This window comes from Dama dama, chromosome 2 (genome assembly GCF_033118175.1).
Source record: "Dama dama isolate Ldn47 chromosome 2, ASM3311817v1, whole genome shotgun sequence".
Classification (NCBI taxonomy): Eukaryota; Metazoa; Chordata; class Mammalia; order Artiodactyla; family Cervidae; genus Dama; species Dama dama.
In genome coordinates this window covers 38,401,005-38,423,094 of record NC_083682.1, presented here as the reverse complement: position 1 = coordinate 38,423,094, position 22,090 = coordinate 38,401,005, and the positions used below count along the sequence as shown (strand labels likewise).

At 41.3% G+C, this 22,090-nt stretch overlaps 1 protein-coding gene and 1 pseudogene across 17 annotated transcripts in view; both read left to right on the top strand.

The window, feature by feature from the left end:
- Positions 1-22,090, top strand: part of DLG2 (discs large MAGUK scaffold protein 2) — a 2,226,746-nt gene that overhangs the window by 1,844,207 nt on the left and 360,449 nt on the right. The window lies entirely within an intron of this gene.
- LOC133067419 (L-lactate dehydrogenase A-like 6B) lies at positions 4,790-7,601 on the top strand (annotated as a pseudogene).

The window sequence follows — 22,090 nt, the reverse complement described above, 5'->3', positions numbered from 1 at the left end:
ATCAGAAGCCTGATTCTTCAGTTTGAATCATGTTTACCGTGCTACACACAAAATGTTTAGGTAACCCGCCTGCCAATGCAGGAGACGTAAGAGACCTGGGTTCGATCCCTGGGTAGGGAAGATGCTCTGGGAGAGGAAATGGCAACCCACTCCAGTCTTCTTGCCTGGAGAATCCCATGGACAGAGGAGACTGGCGGGCTACAGTCCATTAGGTTGCAAGGAGTAGGACATGACTGAAGCAGTTTAACACACATCCTTAATCTAGTAGTACTATATGAGGACAAGGATAATAAGTCATTGTTTCTGAATAGTATTTTCTGATTTACAGAGCAATTTATGTTTTAATTTTCAAAGCAACCTTGAGACAGACAAGAAACACACCATTATCTGTAATACCCACTTTTCACAAAGAAACCAAGCCACAGAGAAGCTAAATGGTACCTCCAAAGTCATAACATTAAATGAAACCTGGTAATTTAGCTGCTCTTTTCTTATTCACTCTCCCAGTTATTTTCATACACTGTGGCATCCAAACCAAGTGTTCCCAGATACAATGAAAACATTACCACTGTGGTTATTCTCCAAGAATCCACAAGATGGCAGTAAGAGATAGATATTGCATACACTTGCAATCACCAGTGGTATCTGGCCTGTTGAGTTTTTGTAATGTTGTACCTATTAAAACTCTGCTAATGCTAGAGTTTTAAAATATGATTCAGAGGACTTCCCTGGTAATCCAGTGGTTAAGGTTCTGCCCTTTCATTTCAGGGTGCACAGGTTCAACCCCTGGTCAGGGAACTAAGATCCCACATGCTACACAATGGCCTATATGTGTGTGTGTATATATATCCCCTGGAGGAGGAAATGGCAACCCACTCTGGTGTTCTTGCCTGGAGACCCCCATGGACAGAGGAGCCCTGGGGACTGCAGTCCATGGGGGTCTCAGAGTCAGACACAACTGAAGCGACTTAGCCCAGCACATAGCAAGTATATAATATATACATATAATTCATAGAACAAAAGTGAATTAATATGCTAAAGTAAAATGTGTGACTTCATTGCTGTTTTTTTCCTTTTTTTTTCTTTTCTTATAAGAGTCCCATTTTTTAAAGACACAAAGTGCTAAGAATCAGCCAGGAGCCCTAACCACCAAACAAGACTGCTTGAGAACAGCTGAAAATGAAAAATGTTGCTCCTCCCTGAACATAGACTAATCGATGATTCTCTTGCTTGAAGGAAAGGTAAAGAAGGGTCAGTGAAGGGCCAATAGTTAATCTTCCATATAATTTAATTGCTTGTTATTTCTCTCTGTTCAAAATCTACCCTGGAGGAAAACATTCCTAATCGACCTTGTTGAATGATGCCGTGATTCAAGCTACAAAATATTTATCTCCTATATTGCTAATAGGCATAGTTTAGGGCAACAGAAGCTGCCCTAAACTATGACCTTTTTTTTCATGTATTTTTATTATTCTACTCAGAGATTTGTGATAGAATTCAGGAGGCTGAATTTTTTAAAATCTGCTTCCACGTTCAATACATATGGATATGGGATATGAGTTAGTTGTCCCAGAATTACAAGCATCACAGAAAAGCATACTTTCTGTATTAAGCATAAATGACATCGAGTGTTTACCAGTATCTCCTTTGTATAGTAGACAGTACACCTCAGGTCAAAAAGATGGCAGTGAGTTCACATCAGACCTGAAGCATTTTAAAACGGGCATCAGCTATCTCTGGTGTAAAGTCCTTTAGGAACTCTCCCACGCTGCACAGGTTTCTCATTTTCCTCCACTCCTGACTTCTTTCATCTCTGATTACCTTCCAATTCATGGTCATTTCTCATTAAAAACGGAGCTGTCATTTTTGCTCAATTGTAAGAGACTCAGTTCACTTCATTGTATTTTCTAATCTCAGTTTTTTTCCCTGAGAAAAATTCTGATTGCAATCTATTAATAGGTTTTTCATTCCCTTACACCAATATCTACTTAAAACTTCTGTTAACAGGAAATGAGATATCCCAGTCTGTTCATTTATCCACCCTTCCCCGACTACAGCAAACTTGATAGAGGTCTTAAGGTTCTGCGTTCCCTTGCTATGCAGGATGTAGTGATGACGACGTCACTTGTCATGTCCTCAAGATACATGCAGTCTAGAAGAAGTGAGTAGGTCCACCCAGAGAGATGGCAGAAGAAAAGTACAGAGAGACACAGGCATTCAGAGAAGAGGCTAACCCTGACCCTCTTGTGAGGATGTAATCAGGGGAGGACTCATGCTCTCCTCAGAAATGAGCTGACCTCCCAGACTCTCCCCAGAAGTCCAAGATAAACCATCTTTTCATTAGGCCCCAAGGGAAGAGCATGAAGTCCAATGCAGAAGTAAAAACTAGGAACGCTCATGAATCCTAACTAACTGGAGTCAACAAGATGGGAGATTCAGGAGACCCATCAGGCCTCTGATCAAGGCTGAGGCATTTGAGCCCTGGACCCATAAAGGGAGAAGCAAACAGTTCCCAGCAGCAGACACGTGATGAAACCTGACCAATTCCTGAGCACCCATGCCTCAGTAGACAAGAATCCACCAGCAATGCAGGAGATGCAGGTGGACACGGGTTCAGTCCCTGGACTGAGAAGAGTCCCTGGAGGAGGAAATGGCAACCCACTCCAGTATTCTTGTCTGGGAGATCCCCTGGACAGAGGAGCCGGGTGGGCTGCAGTCCATGGGACTGCAGAGGGACACAGCTGGGCACAGCACGCCCCCTGACAGTCCTGCCAAGTGAAAGGCCGGACGCTTGTGGTGTCTGAGGACCCTTCCAGCTCCAACAGTCTAGGGATGTGTGTTTGAGAGAACTTTAGGATAGTAAGAAGAAGCACTGAAGGTTCCAAACATTTCATTTAGGACTAATTACTAAAGATTTCCCTTTAATAAAAGTTTTTAAAAACTAAAAATTGAAGGCATGCATTCATGTTTTTTCAGTCTGTTTGATTATAATTTACTTATCAGAATAAAGTCAAAATTCTTCCATATAGCTTTTTTTTTTTTAGCTTGTACAGCCTCATCTCTTAAAACCCCCTTCTTCGCATTATCTATTCTCCGCTCCTCACCCACTTCTCCTAAATAGATTGTTTCTATTCATCCTTTCCCCGAGTCAGGAAGATCCCTCTGGAGAAGGGAATGCTGCCCACTCCAGTATTATCTGGGAAAATTCCACGGACAGACAAGCCTGGTAAGGCTACAGTCCACGGGGTCAAAAATAGTCAGACATGACTGAGCGATTAAACACACACACTCATTCTTTAGATCACATCCACTTGTTACACTCTCTGAACACCCTCTTTCAAAACCCTCTCAACACACACAGAGATGCCCCCAGGTTAGGTACCCACCTGAATAGACTCACAGACCCAGCACTTCCCCCGTCACGACACTTAGCACTCTAATTTGTTAACAACACATTTAAGGCTCCATTTTTCTCACTAGATTGTAAGCCAGGACAATGTCTGTCTTGCTTTCCTGACACATAATAGATATCCTATAAATATTTCATGAGCGAATGAATAAAGTTAATTAAGTCAGTAGATTCTGAGTGAAGACCTAGTAAAATACTCCATGACACTATATCCACGTTGCCCTGGATGATGTTGGAAACTGTCCCTACAGATTGACTCTTTAAGGATTACGGCTGACAGGAATGTGTGTAACCTAACTGTATTTGAAGAATGTTTTAAGACTAACATCTTCAAAATAAGAGTAATAATTATGTCTTTCATATAACAAGGCTTCCCTGATGGCTCAGACAGTTAAAGAATCTGCCAGCAATGCGGAAGACCCAGGTTCATATAACATAACCACTGGGTTCATATAAAAACCACTATAGGGCAATGAAAGCCAACTTGAGACATCTTTTAATGGAAAGAAGAATAGTAAAAATGTTCTTCTTGGTAAAATCTGGACAGATGATCTTATGTTTGGGATAGTGAAAGGAACTGTAGGCTATAGTTTCTGTGATTATGGGTTGAGCAGTTATAATTACCTTTCCCGTGTGGTCTTAAAATCTAGATTATCTGTGATCATAACATCACTTTACATTTTATGCATTATCTCATTTGAACCTCCCACAATATTGTTGTTGTTTAGTCGCTAAGTCATATCTGACTCTTCGCAACCCCATGGGCTGTAGCCTTTCAGGCTCCTCTATCCATGGGATTTCCCACAACATTAGCAGGGAATACATTCTTTTCCCATTTTCCAATGAAGAAAACAACTGAGGTTCAAGAGGTATTAATGTAGTAAGCAGCCATAAGGAACAAAATTACTGGCACAAACCATGTAAATACTTGTTGACTGCTTATATTTACCACACATACAAAATTCCTTGCTAAGGCAGACAATCTGGGAGAATACAGTTCCCAAAATTAATTGCACCAATTTAGAATGGAGACATAAGGCAGTAGCTTCTTAGCAGAAGATCTTATGGTTCTAGGTGACCACAAGGTACCATCTGATGATGATGTCAGAATATGTACCTAGAACCTATTTACAGAAATATGGTGCTCAGGCCTAGAAAGGGGACAAGCTTCTGACCTTCACACTAGTTAGACCCTTCCTAGGGCTATATGGACCATTCCAGTTGCTGCATTTTTTCAAATCAAGAAACAAAAGATTAGGACTAATGTACAAGATATATTACAAAGTTAAGGAGAAATTAGGATGTCCTGAAGCGGGTATAAGAACAAGGGAGATGGGGTTAGCTATAGTAATACTTAAGCTTATTGGCTTTGGAGTCAGAAAAATGTGGATATGACTTGACATTCACATTGAAAACTAATCATTCTAGGGACCTGGGTTGGTTTATTATGTATATCAAATATGGAAGCCACCATGGGTTTGTAAAAGGCTCGCTCTACAATTCACTTGCTGTAGAAGAAGCCTCTCGACTATCTTAGCCTGAGCCGATGGGAGAAGTCCTTTCTGGAGGCCGGGTGAAGCCCTGGGGAGGTCCCTGGGTGGCAGGCGTAGCCTTGCACAGTAGCAGGGGAGGGAGATGCTGGGCTTTCAGAGCTTTCTCCAGTATCCTCCTCCACGTCTTGTGTAAGCAGACATGAGGTGGGTTCAGGAGTTCTAAGGGCCAGCTTAGAGTGGGCACCATGGGGCTTTTCTTCACCTGAGGATGGCTTAGTGTCCCCTGCAGGAGGCAGGCATCTCGCTGCTCTTCACCCCTGCCCCCGTGAATTTATGATGAATTTCGCTTCCAAGAAGATCATTCTTCACAATAGGATTGGTTGGCATGGCCTCTCCTATCACCATGTTTTAGAAGATGTGAATGATGAACTTGCCTCTGTGGATGTTGATGAAGGCAAATTGAATGGTGAAACACCAGATCTTGAACATGGCAGTCCTTTTATGAAAATGCCAAATGCTGTTTGCAGGAAAGGTTATCTTGTCACTGCAAACTCCAACTTAGTGATTATCACAGCAGGTACACATCAGGAAAGAGGAGAAACACACACCTTAATTTGATCCACTGAAACGTGACTATCTTCAATGTTTTAACATATTATCCAATACAATCCCCATGGCTGGCAAACTGATTATTGTTTCTAAACTAATGGATATCTCATGTAGCCTGGACGTTGAATGAATTTCCCAAAAGTCGTGTTATTGGAAGTGGCCATAATCTGGACACTGCTCATTTCCCTTCTTGGTTGGGCAGAAGCTTGGTGTCCACTCTGAAAGCTGTCATGGGTGGATCCTTGGAAAACGTGGAGACTCAAGTGTTCCTGTGTGGAGTGGAGTTATCATTGTTGATGATCCTCAGAAGGATCTGAACTCGGATATAAAAACTGATAAAGATCATGAGCAGTGGGGAAACATCCACAAAGAAGTGATTGTCGATGCCTATGAGGTTATTGAAATGAAAGGCAATACAGCTGACCTTTGAACCACACAAGTTTGAACTTTGCCAGTCTGCTTAGGTGCAGATTTTTTTTCTATAGGAAGTACTATGGTACTAGACTATCTATGCTCGATTGGTTAAATTCCTGAGTGCAAAACAATGAATACAGAGGAACCACATGTAGGAAGGACCCAGCTATTGGTTATAGGTGGATTTTTCAACTTTACAGAGGGCCGGGGCCCCTAACACCTCCCTCACCCAGTTCAAGAGTTAACTACTTCTTGGGCCACTGGCCCATCTGTAGCTGATTTAACACAAAGTCTTTTAACACAAAGTATTTTGAAGACTCGAGTACACCCAGGGACTTCCCTGGCAGTTCTGTGCTTAAGACTCCATGTTTCCACTGCAGGTAGTGGGGTTCCATCCCTGGTCGGGGAACTAAAATCCTGCATGCCGTGTGTTGCAGCCAATGAGGAAAAAGGGGAAAAAAAAAAAAAAGTACATCCAGTTTCCACCAATTAAGGACCTCTATAGAGTAAATGAAGAAATATTCCTCAGTGTTCCTTGTACCATGGGAGAAAATAATATTACAGACCTTATACAGAACCTTGACAAGATTCATTGAGGGGGAAAAAAAGTGCAGAAATACTTTGGGAAATTCAGAAAGAGGTCAAGCTTTAAAGTTTCTTACAGCTACCATCCTGGAGTTACTGAAGAAGAGAGAGTAGGTATGGGACTATATATGTTAAACCTATAAATAAACTTTAAACCCCAAGAATTGGAAAGAGGAAAGTGGGTAGAGTGACTCCATTTATTTAGCCCTCCAGCTCTTTTATTTAGCATCCAGATGTCAGATGATACTTATTTTTTACAATCCGAAGTGATTGCACCAAACAAGGTGTTTTTGGTACCTACAACATACCGGTACTTGTCTTATATATATACATATATAGTTGCCATTTGGTTCAAAAGAATCTATGATGTAGGTGTTTATTGTGTTATAAAAATTCTTATTTTAAGCTGGGAAAAAAAGTTCTAATTCCCTTAAATACATACTAATTATACTGCTCTGGCTGACTTATACCTATGTTTATTTATATACTATTTTTAAAAGTTATAACTACTTCTATAAGGTGAAAATAAAGTACATACACAAAGGGGGAAAAAGTGGATCTGGATCTTGACTCTAGACTTATAATTGTGAACATGGGCAATTTACTTCTCTGCCTCAGTTTCCTCAACCACAAAACGATGACCATGTCTATTTATAGGGGTGTTAGAAGAAAGAGCCAAAATAATGCACGTACGTTTGGTGCCACATTTGGCACAAGGATTTAATAAATGCTTGCCCTTTGTTGTTGTGGTGCTGTTAAACCATTTGCAAGGCCTTTCTGTAGAAATGAATGCAGACTTATCTGTCTTGCCCCAGAAAATGTATCAGAACCCAGAGAGCCACTAGCTAAAAGCAAGGGTTCGTGAATCTGACAGGTTAGTTTTCAAATCCAGTTTCTACCACATAATGCCTAACTAATTTTCGACGAATTACTCAGCCTCACTGAGTCTCCATTTTCTCGTGTTATGAAGCATTTACGGCAGCCCTGCACTGGGCTAAGTAAGTGGGCAGAGCAACAGGGTGTCATTTCATTCCACTGTAGTTAGTCAGCAGGGGACAGCTAGCCGTCTACAGGGCTTGAGAGAGAGCATGCCTGCAGAGGGGGAGATTTTTTTTTTTTTTTTACTAAATCTCAAAGGACACTATCAAGTGCATTTGTTTCTACCCTTGAAAATGTCAGAAATAAAATTTGTTCTCACATTCAAGTTGTCTTCATCTGGCTTGTCATAAGCTGGTCCTCAAGTGGCCACTCATTCAAAACGATTTCCCCTAGAAGAGCATTTGGCCTTTAAAGTTGACTAGGTTCCTTTATTTTTTGAAGAGCAAAAAAAAAAAAAAAAAAAAAAAGGAAGGAAAAATGTTGGCTTTGGAGACAGAGAGATATCTGAACTTGGCTTTACTTGCTAACTAGCTCTGAGAACTTTGGACAATTACTTGGCCTCCTTGAACTAAATGTCCTCTGCAAAATAGGGCAGGCTTGTACGTCAAAGAATTGTTAGGGGGCTTAAGTGCGCCAGGGTGTAGGCACCCAGCCTGGTGCCTGACACAGAGATGGTCCTGCCTTCTGGGCAGTAGTCCCAGCAATCCTAGTGCCCACGGCTCTCTAAGCTGGCCTCAAACACTGGCCTTCTGATGGTCATCCCGTCTTAACCCAGGGACGGTGCCCCTGCTGGCTGAAAGCTGACCTCTGGGCCATCCCGCACACTTTTAGTCCATGAGCTCTCCCCCCACACCCTGTGTGTATCTGGGGTTCTAGTGTCCCCATGCTCTTTCTCTGAACCCTTAGTGAAACTCTACCCTTCTGGGAAGAAATCAGATGCACCAGTTCACCCTGAAGTTGAATACCATGAAAAAGGCAAAGTGTCATCCCAACTACATTGAGATTTTAATAGGATTTAAAAGCTTAAAGCTAGAGCACTGACTCTCAAGTGGTGGAATTACAGGATTTGCAATATTCCCCATGAGAAAAGAATTTCAGAAGCACAGCAGAGTCCTTCCTCGCCTGAGTCCATTTTAACATTTCAAAGGTGACTACATGAGGCTGTGATCTCTCTGACAGCAAACGCAAGTCTTATTTTTATTGATTCCAGTACGTGGTGCAGCCTCCAGCAGGTTATAGGTATTCAATAAATGTAGACTAGATGGTCTTAAGGCCATGTCGGATGTATAAAAATATTTCCTAGCCCACACCACTGCTCCTAGATACAAATATAAAACCATTCATCAAACACTTGGGAGGAGGGAATTGGAAGAAATAGAAGTACTTTTCTTTACTTTAATGTTGAGGAGAGAGGGTGTAAATTCCCTTTACTTACAAGGGGGGATTTCAGAGAAGAAGAAGGATTTTTGAATGGAGCTTCCTAAGGCCAGGGTGGCAGGATCACCCCATGGCTCCTGAGAAGACAGAGTATTCCCAGCAGACCGCACAGAGAGAAGTTCAAAAGCTACTAGTGCTGAAGACAACAGTGGAAGCACTTGTCTGAGTAGCTAGTTTTGGAAACCTGTACCCCAGTGTACATTTCCCTTTCTGCATTTCGGTTTCCTTTGAACATTTTAAACACTTCTTCTCCCACATCCCCTCTCACACTTCTCCTACGCACTCCCGATCCTCCATCTCTCCCACATACATAGCAAAACAAAACAAAACAAAAAAGGGATCTCTTTCTCTGTGATACTAATTTCCCCTAATCTTTGCTCAGTCATGTATCACAGTCAGAACAAGTTTCAACTCATGAGTTGACAATCTTAACGTCACTCGCTTAAAAGAGTCAAAGATTTGCTCTTTTGCTTAATATGCAACAAGAAATATGGATTTTTAACGTACCTTCCCCCACTGCCTGAGGCTTAAATTTCCACAAAATCGAGCTCAAATTTGAACATTTTAAAACTATTTGGGGAAAAAAAAAAAACCAAGGAGAAATATTTTACTGTTTCTTCTTTAATGTAAAAGCAAATAACATGAATTTTACTGTTTGAATGCGTTTAACCAGGAAATAACAGGACTTCCCCAATGGCTCAAGTCGTAAAGAATCTGCCTGCAATGCAGGAGACTCAGGAGATGTGGGTTCAATCCCTGGGTCAGGAAATACCCTGGAGAAGGAAATGGCAACCCACTCCAGTATTCTTGCCTGGAAAATCCCATGGAGAGAAGAACCTGGAGGGCTAGAGTCCATGGGGTCAAAAGGAATCAGACATGACTGAGCACACATGCATAGTCTAACCCAAAAGAGCCCAAGATTTAAATTTTACATGCCATTCATTAAAAAGTACAAAACTGAAATGTGCTTTTAGTGGTATCAGTAGTGGTATTAGGTTGAACCATCGGACTTCCCAGATGGCGCTAGTGGTAAAGAACCCACCTGCCAACGCAGGAGACATAAAGAGATGCGGGTTCAATCCCTGGGTGGGGAAGAACCCCTGGAGGAGGGCATGGCAACCCACTCCAGTATTCTTGCCTGAAGAGTCCCACGGACAGTGGAGTCTGGCGGGCTACAGTTCACAGGGTCTCAAAGAGTCAGACATTACTGAAGGAACTTAGTGTGCATGCATACAAAATTACCATTTTTGTAGGTCAAGTCAAATATTGGCAATTTTGTATGGTTTAAATTAATACTGATTCATATTTCTCTAGTACCCACAGAACCCTCACAGATATCTTGGTCCTACAATTCTTGGGCAGAGGTTAAATCCACAGATGATAGTATGTAAAGTGTCTTTAGAGGGTTCACATCAACAAAGTCACCTCTGTTGGTTTACTCTTAAAAAGGATGTTTCATGTCAAGCTGGTTTTAGAAAAGGCAGAGGAACCAGAGATCAAATTGCCAACATCCCTCGGATCATCAAAAAGCAAGAAGAGTTCCAGAAAAACATCTATTTCTGCTTTATTGACTACGCCAAAGCCTTTGACTGTGTGGATCATGACAAACTGTGGAAAATTCTTAAAGAGATGGGAATACCAGACCACCTGACCTGCCTCCTGAGAAACTTGTATGCAGGTCAAGAAGCAACAATTAGAACTGGACATGGAACAACAGACTGGTTTCAAATAGGAAAAGGAGTATGTCAAGGCTGTATATTGTCACCCTACTTATTTAACTTATATGCAGAGTACATCATGAGAAACGCTGGCTGGAGTAAGCACAAGCTGGAATCAAGATTACCGGGAGAAATATCAATAACCTCAGATATGCAGATGACACCACCCTTATGGCAGAAAGTGAAGAAAAACTAAAGAGCCTCTTGATGAAAGTGAAAGAGGAGAGTGAAAAAGTTGGCTTAAAGCTCAACATTCAGAAAACTAAGATCATGGCATCCGGTCCCATCACTTCATGGCAAATAGATGGGGCAACAGTGGAAACAGTGGCTGACTTTATTTTTCTGGGCTCCAAAATCACTGCAGATGGTGATTGCAGCCATGAAATTAAAAGATGCTTACTCCTTGGAAGGAAAGTTATAACCAACCTAGATAGCATATTAAAAAGCAGAGACATTACTTTGTCAACAAAGGTCTGTCTAGTCAAGGCTATGGTTTTTCCAGTGGTCATGTATGGATGTGAGAGTTAGACTATAAAGAAAGCTGAGTGCAGAAGAATTGATGCTTTTGAACTGTGGTGTTGGAGAAGACTCTTGAGAGTCCCTTGGACTGCAAGGAGATCCAACCAGTCCATCCTAAAGGAGATCAGTCCTGGGTGTTCATTAGAAGGACTGATGCTGAAGCTGAAACTCTGATACTTTGGCCACCTCATGTGAAGAGTTGATTCATTTGAAAAGACCCTGATGCTGGGAGGGATTGGGGGCAGGAGGAGAAGGGGACAACAGAGGATGAGATGGTTGGATGGCATCACTGACTCAATAGACATGGGTTTGGGTGGACTCCAGGAGTTGATGATGGACAGGGAGGCCTGGCGTGCTGCGGTTCATGGGGTCACAAAGAGTTGGACATGACTGAGCTACTGAATTGAACTGAACATGTTAAACAGAGCAGGTATATTTTCTGGCTTCCCAAATTAAAAGTAGTAGCCATCATCCATTCAGTAGGTTTTTGTATGCATCGTTATCCAACCAATATGATTCTGCAACTCTTTTGAAGAAAATATCCCTATCACTCTGTAGATGTGAAAAATGGAGTCTCAGAGCAGGTCACCTGCCCAGGATCACACAGCGGGTAAGGGACAGTGCCAAAATTCCAGGCCTAAATCTGCTAGCAAAGCCCAGACTCTTTCCCCTGTTACACTGCTCCCACTAATATGGGAAGCAATGAAGGGGAGGAAGGGAGGAAAGAAACAAAGGAAGGAAGGAAGGAAAACAGTTCTTCAGAATGAAATGCCAATTATCATCAGCCCTTAATAGTATGGATACCTGGTGATTTCTTTGCATGGAAATTTTAACTTTCTACAGTTAGGCCTTTGAGATGAAACCTGATAAAGTAAGAGATCTTCTTATAAACCCTGAGTGCCTCAGGAACAGAGGTTGTATCTAAATAATCTTGGTATCTGTGGGCTGTGACATTAGACCTGAAACATAGTAAGTCCCAAATAAGTGCTTCGAGAATGAATGTTTGAATGAGTAAATAAATGAATGACTTTTATAATGGAGGGAGGCAGAATAGGTACATAGCTCTTTGAAGAATCAAACGTCTTACTATGTGTGTATATATATATATATATATATATATATTTTTTTTTTTTTTTATCACATGATAGAGTCACAGAGTCATAACTCTGAATGGGACTTCATGGGCTCCCTTGCATAGTATTTTTTTGTTTGTTTAATGAATGAAGGAACTAAAGCACAAAATTCCAAAGCTAATTAGTGAAGAAGCTAGAGCCACATCCACTAAGTATTCTTGAAAATATACTTATCCCTGGATTATGCCACCTATTGGGACATAAAAACACTAATCTAAAATAGTGAATTATCCTAACCCCATCCATGAACCGAGAACTTCCAGATGTACAAGCTGGATTTAGAAAAGGCAGAGGAACCAGAGATCAAATTGCCAAGATCCACTGGATCATAGAAAAAGCAAGGGAATTCAAAAAAACATCTAATTCTGCATCACTGACTACACTAAAGACTTTGACTGTGTGGATCACAACAAATTGGAAAATTCTTAAAGGGATACCAGACCACCTTACTTGTCTCCTGAGAAATCTGTATGCAGGCCAAGAAGCAGCTGTTAGAACAAAACATGGAACAATGGACTGGTTCAAAATTGGGAACGGAGTACGTCAAGGCTGTGTATTGTCACCCTGCTTACTTTACTTATATCCAGAGTACATCATGTGAAATGCCAGGCTGGGTGAAGCTCAAGCTGGAATCTAGATTGCCAGGAGAAATATCACCAACCCCAGATATGTAGATGATACCACTCTAGTGGCAGAAAATGAAGAGGAACTAAAGACACTCTCAATGAAGGTGAAAGAAGAGAGTGAAAAAGTTGGTTTAAAACTCATCATTCAAAAAACTAAGATCATGGCATCCGGCTCTATTACTTCATGGCAAATAAATGGGGGAAAAGTGGAAACAGCGACAGACTATATTTCCTTGGGCTCCGAAATCACTGCAGACAGTGACTGCAAGTCACGAAATGAAAAGATGCTTACTTCTTGGAAGAAAAAGCTATGACAAACCTAGACAGTGTATTAAAAATCAGAGACATCACTTTGCTGACAAAGATCCATTTAGTCAAAGGTATGGTTTCTCTAGTAGTCATGTACAGATGTGAGAGTTGGACCATAAAGAAGGCTGAACACTGAAGAATTGATGCTTTTGAATTATGGTGCTGGAGAAGACTCTTGAGAGTTCCCTGGACAGCAAGGAGATCAAACCAGTCAATCCTAAAGGAAATCAACCCTGAACATTCATCCGAAGGTTCACTCATGAACATTCATGCTGAAGCTCCAATACTTTGGCCACCTAATGCGAAGAACTGACTCACTGGGAAAGACCCTGATACTGGGAAACATTGAGGGCAGGAGGAGAAGGGGGTGACAGAGGATGTGATGGTTCAATGGCAACACTGACTCAATGGACATGAGTCTGAGCAAACTCCAGTAGATAGCAGAGGACAAGGAAGCCTGGCATGCTGTAGCCCATGGGGCCCTGAAGAGGAGAACATGACTTAGCAACTGAACAACAAGTTATATTTTGATACACTGGATATATATGCAAATATACATACATTCTGTGAATATGGATATACTGGATATATTCACATATACCCATATGTAAATATGGATATATGTGTATATGGATATAGACATATAAATAATTGCAGAACAATTTACTTTCTTTAAAGAAATATAAAAGTTAACCAATTTATTTTTCCCACACAGCAATTAATAAAGATCAAGATGAGGCAGGAAATTTTAGAATGTGGAAAGTCAAACACAAGCTTTTTGTTTTGAGAACCCCACCCGTCTACTAATCCTAAAGTGGATTAATACTACAGAAAGGAAACTTACATGGCCAGACACTCACAGGCCAGTAAAAAAGAAACCAAGAACATTACTTTTCATACATACAACAGACACTTTTGCATACATTATCCTGAAAAAACATGTTGTACAATTACACATACTTTTTCTTAGTGATTTATCATTTTGTGCACATTTATCTCCTATTCATTGAGGGAAAAACAAACACACCTTTTTCCTAGTTTACCTCACTTTCTTATTATACCTGACTGAAGAGAAGCAATATTTAGAACTGACGTATTCCCTGCAAATAGGTGGCAAGCTTGTGTAATCTGATCTAATATTCATGGTTTTCTATCAGTCATTTCACGTCTCCAATGTGACTTTTCCCCAAGTGCTTCTGTCAACCCTGTATTTTGTATCTGAGGGTCATACTAAAATCATATCAATGCAGTGATGTTTTCATGCTTATAAGAGGGAATGAGTTGTTGGCAAAGGATGGGTAAGAAATGATGGTTGCCATAGAGGTGGTGTAAACCTTGAACTATACACATGCTCAGAAGCTTAGAGTTAAGCTGCTGGTGACCGGCTGGTGCTAGTAAGGAACAAGGAGAAAATGAGAAGGAAAACCTGGGGTCTAAAACATTCAGTATGTAACGACAATTTTAAGGATATGAGCTTTAGATCAATTCCTTGATATACAGTAGGGCTCTACATTAGACAAGAACAAGTGGGTTTTTTAAAAATGTTTTACAGCAGCTCCATAACCTTATAAAGCCTAGGGAGCTTCCCCAGAAACCCAATGCAGAAAAACCCTAACTTCAGGCTTGTCTCTGACTTAGAGTCATAGAATGTGAAATATAAACAAGACAGCCTGATATGACATTTCAAAATAGGAGCAAAGAATTTTATTTCAGCTTGAGAGCAAGCTCCTCTGGTTTGCCTATATTTGAGAGCTAACTCAATGTTTCGGTCGTATTAATTTGGGGAATGAGAAAAGTTTTTATTTTTTATTAGCATAATTATAGGGCTCTGGAAGAAGCAAATCAGTTTGGACTTCGAATGGGCAACCAATTCCAGAAAGTCTGCGTTAGGTGGCAAACATGCTAAGTCGTAGGCTGTGCTTCCAACAGAGCAGGAGAAATCAACAAGAGAGAAGAGAAAAAAAGGATGTAGTGAGAAAACCGATGGTCAGAGGGAGGGGGTAGGAGAAAGGCGAGACACACGGGCGGCGGGAAGAGGGACGAGAGCCGCAGAGGAAAGGTAAGGAAGCGGGAGGCAGCGGGGAGGCGGCCACAGAGGCAGCTGCTCAGAGGTGAGGAGAGGATCACCGAGGTGAGACCCCGAGCGGGGCGGAAGGACGGCGGAGGGAGGAGGGCAAGAGACAGCGGAGATCCCGGGGAGCCCGCCTCTGCGGAGCGCGGATGTGGTCACTTTTCCAGGTGGCTAGGTGTTGGGCCAAAGAGAAAACTGCAACCGAAGGCTGCACGCAGGACTAAACGGTAAAGGAAAACGAGAGAGGGGAAGGAGATTTTAAAGAACATGGAGTCCCATGCTTGGGTTCCTCTGAACGCCCAGCGCCAAGAACAGCAGGGGGTAGTTTGGTGTGTTATTACTCGGATGCGGGCGGCTGTCAGGGCGGTGGATGAAGTCTGAGAGTTCGGGTTTCAGGCAGCTCCAGCGCTGCCTCTCCTCCTCCCGCCTCCCACACCCCTTACTGACTTAATCACAAGATGTGGCCGAGCCTGCAGCCCGCCTTTGAGGGAACCAGCCCAAGTGTGGAGTGAAGTATAGAGTGATGTACGGTCCAAGGAGAGGGGGAGGGGGAGGGTGGGCCCCGGCGCTGAATCTGGCCACAGGAAACATAAAAGGCTTTGACATTGATTAAGGTGCTGGGGGTGGGGGTGGGGGGAGGTTGAGCTCTCTGTAATGCCCAAAGTGAGGGAGTTACTGGGTGCAGGGGTTGGGGGATACACTGAATAATTGGGGCTGAAAGGAGCAGTCCCTGGAAATCAGGACTGTGAGCGCATGCTTGGAGGGGGTGGTTTAAGACAACGGAAAGGCAGAGTGGCCCACGGTTGAGGGCAGGCCCTTGCAGGAGCTGGGGCAGCTGTTAGAAGGCTCCTTTGGCGCCTTGTGGTGTAAGGGATGGGGAGGGGGGCGTCCACTGCGCAGCCCCTGGCGTAGGTGCTTGTCAGACAGCGTCAGCTGCAGCCTGAGGGTAGGGAAGAAAGCAGGTAGTCTGTTTACCAGGGGCTGGAGTTCTTATCCCAGCCCAGCTGGCTTGAAAGCTTTTCATCTACCTGTGCCTCAGTTTCTTCGTGGTAAAAGTTAAGCTCAGCGAAGGTCTTGGGAGGACGTGCAATAACAAGCCCAGCACAATACCCACTTGCTCAATATTCCGTTATCAGTATTCTCTTTATTAGTAAACTCCCACATCTACATTTCTGGTTTAAGGAAAGTCCATTTCACTGGGTTTCTTCCCTCTTTACTCCTCTCTTTTCTGTCTCATCTCTTGATTCTTTCTCCCTCTTTCCCTTTATTAACTGAGCATTTACTTTGTGCTTGGAACTGCACCATGGCAGTGAAACCCGATTTCTTGATTTTTTTTTTCCCCCCTAACTATGGGAGTGTGGCTTTTCAGCTTTGTTCACATCCAGAGCTCCAGCAACTAACCATGGAAACTCAGACTTCACTGGGGAGTTGTTTTCTGTCGGGAGCTGTGTTCTGTGCGCTAAATTGGGAGGGCTGGAAGGAGGGAATTGGTTAGTAATTAGAAAAGATTTAAAGGACTGAAAATACCTCCCTGACTGTGTAAATGGAAAATTTTCTGATACTTAAAATATTCACTTGGGATTGACGGTAAAAGACTCCATGCAGCCTTGGCTAATTTCTGAGGCTCTGATGTATGCTTGAAGGAAAAAAGGAAGTGAGGAAAGAGAGGTAATTCCAGAAGTCAGTCCCCTCACTCTTTTGATTTTATGCAATTTGTCTTTTTCAAAGAGTTTTGAACTGACTCTGCTGCTTCTTCTAGTTCTCCAGATGAAGAAACTTTGTAATGAAATCATTGCCTCAGAATTAAGGCTCTATTTTGTGTGGTCCAGCTAGCACTTCCCACATTCAAGACGGCAGCTCCAGGGACTTCCCTGATGGTCCAGTGGTTAGGACTCCCCGCTTCTATTGCAGGGGGCACAGGTTCGATCCCTGTTGGAGAACTTAAGATTGTGCATGCTGCTGCCACTAAAAATAGTATAACCAAAAAAAAAAAAAAATCACATCGCAGCTCCAGCTGAGAAAATTCCACCCTTTAGGGAAAGCTGACTGCCTCCTGTCAGGGTCCTGCATGTCTCCTCCACTCATTCTCATCACTTCCTTTTCTAGTTTGTTTTCTTTTCATTACTAGCCACTGGAATTGGCCGCCAAATTTTTTGGTAAGCTGGTTAATAATGCTTCTTTTTTTTTTTTAAAGAGGAATAGGAGTCTTAAGGCCTCCTCAGTGGGAGAAGAGATTTATCCTGTGCGTGTAATTGCACTCAACCCCCTTAATCATCTGTGAGGAAGGGAATTTGTGTCACATCCTAGAAATACATGAGGAATAAGACAATGGCTAGGGTTGTCCTCATGAGGCTTGGAGTCTAGTTAGTAACATTTATTCATAAAAAGGTAATATTAATAGACAAAGAAAGCAAATTATATATCACTGTGTCATTTGGTGTATTTTTAAAAATAACGTTATATGGAGATAAATATATGTGCTTTTGTACCTATATACAGTCAACCCTTGAATAACATGGGTTTGAGCTACGTGTATGTGTGTGTGTATTAGTTGATCAGTTGTGTCCAACTCTTTCTGACCCCATGGACTGTAGCCCTCAGGTTCCTCTGTCCATGGGATTCTCCAGGCAAGAAGACTGGAGTGGGTAGCCATTCCCTTCTCCAGGGGAGCTTCCCGAGCAGGGATTGAACCTGCATCTCTTACGTCTCCTGTATTGGCAGGCGGTTCTTTACCACTAGCACCACCTGAACTACCTGGGTCCACTTGTACATAAGTTTTTTCCAGTAAATATAGTATATTCCATCATTTAGAGGTACCAGGTAGTATTCTAGGCATCAGGAATATAGCTGGGGATATTTCTGTATGTGTGGAAAAATGTATAAAAGTCATATTTATTATCAGTGGTTACCTGAAAGTTCGATTACAAAGGAGATATTCAATTTATTTGTCATTCTTCTGTATTGTTTCATTATTTGAAATGAGTCTGAATTATTTCTATGCCTTAAAAGATAATAATAAAACATTAAAGGAGGATGAAAGTTAAAATAACACATAAGAACAGCAAGTAAATTGAGTATCTTCTTCCTTTTCCTTAGATAATCTTTCTACAGGTAGTCATTAGATTACCAGCTAATGAGTCTAGGAGAAAAAAAGAGGATTAGAAAATTACCATTTTCTAACCCTCAATAAAATAATTGTTTCAGACAAGCATAGTAGATGCTAAAAAAAAAATTGAGATGGAAGTTTACTGGAAAGAGGTTATTCACATGGTTTCAACCAATCACTCCACAGATTTGTGTTTACAGATATGCCTTTAGAATGGAGAGATCTGGTAGTCCTCAACCAAATAGCCTAACTTTATCACCAACAGTGAGACAATCTCACATTTTGGTCCTCAGAATGTGATACTGAGTAGACAATATTACTCACAAGATTTTGTGAAAAAATGTTTGACCTGATATTGACCTGAAAGAAACAATTAGACAAATTCAGAATGTGGAACAGTCTATAAGCATCTGGCCTGAACTGTTAGGAAAAAAGAAAAAACAAGAAAGAAAAGGGAGGGAAGGAGGAAGAGAGAAGGGAAGAATGAAGGGAGAATGACAATGTCATTAAAGAAAAAAGAAGGTACTGTTTTAGGTTAATAATTACTGAAGGCATAGTAACAATCAAATACAATGAGTAAACCTTGCTTCGATCCTCCTTGATTGAAGGGGGGAAAAAACTATAGAAGACATTTTGAGGACAATTAAGGAAATTTGAATAGGTACAGTATATTGAATCAAGTGTAATAATGGTTATATGGCAAATATCTTTACACTGAGGAGATACCTTGCTGGTATGTTAGGTTGGAAGTGGCCCAATGTCTGCTACACGTTTCAAATGGTTCAGAATAAAAAGGTGTGTTTGTGTATGTGTCTCCTCTCTCTTCTGCGATAGATGGGGAGATATCAACTGAGAGAAAGACAGGTGGGCAGAGAAAGTAGGAGTGGGAGAGAGTAAACAGCCAAAATATTAGCAGCTCTTAAAACTTGATGAAAATGTGGATTTTCACTGTACTGCTCTTTCAATTTCTCTGTAGTTTGAATGTTTCAAAATAGTTGGAGGGGATTTGTGGCAAAATAGTCCAGATCAAGACTTGGGGCTAGAGTAGTAAATTAGAAAAGAAAGAACAAAAACTCAAAGATATTTTGAAAGGAAAATAGATTAATAAATACTATTTCTCAACCCAAGTGTTAAAAAACAGTTCAATTTTCAGCATTTGTGCCTTTGCAGATCTCTTTTTTTGATTTGACTAATGAAACAATTGGAAAGAGGATTTAAGAGTCCTTGACACAATTTGCCTGAACTTGGAAAAACTGTTTCTGGGTGCTCTTAGACCAGGAGATGACGAGTTTATTTTTAGGTGAGGAATAAGTAAGATAAACACTAAGATGTAATCATGGACAACAGTCATCTGATACAAGATACACATGAGCCCAAACACAAAAGAATATCATTATCCTGAGGAGCTATAGTGAAACAAACATCAAGGGAGTCCTGCATTCAGTAGCCAGAGTTTGAGTTTTGCGTTAATAGATTTTGACCAAGATAATTCCATGAGCACCTCATTCCTACACAAGCCTTTCAGGTGCTTTAGAAATGGACCGTTTGACAGATATGTCTCTCAAGACAGTTTTTCCCTAACTGATTTTAATGCTTATTAAGGAGGTCAACCAGTGGTGGGGGGGTTGGGTGGGAGAGAACCAAGAATCTCTTTCACATACTCTATAATCTCATTAAAGTTCATTTGGAATTAGCATATTTACATGAGAAATGGTGCTGATCCAGTATTTCTTGTGGCAGGTGCTATTGCATTTTTGGGGGAAGAGCTTCTCACTGGGTATGACTGTGCTATAGTTTGCAGGAATTAACATACCTCAGCTTTGCATGATTAATGCTGACTCCAAACTCTAACATTTTAAGAACAAAAAATACCTACCTCTCCCCAATATTTCCATACCCAGTTGAGAATTTCTGGTAGATTCTAGGTTACTGAGGGCACAACCATTGCTTTTTTCACCAATGCATCCCCCAAACTTGGTACAATGAAGGCACACTCAGCAAATATCTATGGAATGGATTTATATAATGTTTGACAATTTGATTATTCAAATTTACTCATTTTTGTTTGTTTGAGTAAAAAAACATTACTGTATTTTTAATCTGCCTTGGTAGCCCTTTTTTGTTTTTTATTGTCAAAGTAACACAAACCTGAAATTCAATAGTTAAAACTTTTTCAATAACTTTAAAGTTATTCTTATAATACATTCTCACTTAAAAATCATTCAGATTCTACTAAAGACTATAAGGTAAAATGCAATCCCCTCTCTCTTCTTCAGCATTTCTCCCCCACCGATTCTTAAAAACTTAGCCCTTTGAAATTCTCCGTTAGCATTTGATTGTATAATTTCCATGCATTCCCTATAAGATCATAGATCATTTTCTTCCTAAGAACAGGGTTATATATATACACACAGTTTTGCACCGTTTTTTTCTTTGACTTAGTGAGGTATCATGGGTGTTTTTCAGTATCAGAATATTAGACACATGTCATTGCTTTTAATGACTGTGTAGTATTCCATTGCATGGATATTTCATAACTTGCTTAATCAATTCCCTTTCAGTGGTGTTTTTAACACTATGTTTAGTAAGGATTTAATATCAGAAACCCAGAAAACTAAGTTGTTTTTTTTTTATAATTGAATATTTGCGATCAGTACACTGATTTCAAAGGGGAGTACATGCTGAACATGTAGGTTGCTTTTATTACCACCATCCATCAGAGAAAGGCCTCAACTTCCAATCTGATCATAACCTAAGGGAGTCTGTCAGCCTGGAATCGCACACACACCCATCCCAGAACAGAAGGCTTAGAGGGTGAAGGGAGAAGCAGATCTCTGAGGGCAGAAATTCAGCCTCCTGCCCCCAGACCTTGACCGTTTGCCTGAGCAGTTTTGGCAGTTAGGTGATGTGGAGTTGAGTGATCCTTCAGCAAGAGTGTCTTCAGTGATTACATTTCTTTAATAGATATAGAAGTATTCAAACTTTTTTCTCGTGTGAGTTTTGGCAAACCATGTCTTTCAGGGAGTTGGTCCATTTCATCTAGGTTGTCAAACTGGCAGACACAGAGTTGTTCAAACTCTATTAATATTCCTTTTAATGTTTTTAATACCCATAGGATCTGTAGAGATGCCTCCTCTTTTATTTTTGATATTAATAATTTGTATTCTCTCTTTTTCTCTTGATTAGCCTGGCTAGAATCTTACTGATTTTACTGATCTTTTCAAAGAATCAGCTATGGGTTTCATTATTATCTGTTGATTTCCTATGTTCAGTGTCACTGATCTCTGCTCTATTTCTTTTCTTCTTATTTTTTTTTTCATTTATTTTTATTAGTTGGAGGCTAATTACTTCACAACATTGCAGTGGGTTTTGTCATACACTGACATGAATCAGCCATGGAGTTACATGTATTCCCCATCCCGATCCCCCCTCCCACCTCCCTCTCCACCCGATTCCTCTGGGACTTCCCAGTGCACCAGGCCCGAGCACTTGTCTCATGCATCCCACCTGGGCTGGTGATCTGTTTCACCATAGATAATATACATGCTGTTCAGCAAGAGTGTCTTCAAAGACATTGAGCCAGGGGGTGGGGATTTCAGGGACCCCTGCATCATGATACCTGCAGCCCAGCCTGGTGCTGAGATGCCAGTCCCGACAGAGAGAGACCCTCACAGTGCGGCGTGGTGAGCAGAGCCCTGGACTGAGAAGAACGGTCAGCTTCGCGCTGTGTGAGTCACTGTCCCCATGTCCATGCGCTCCTTTCCAAAGTATATCCCCCCACC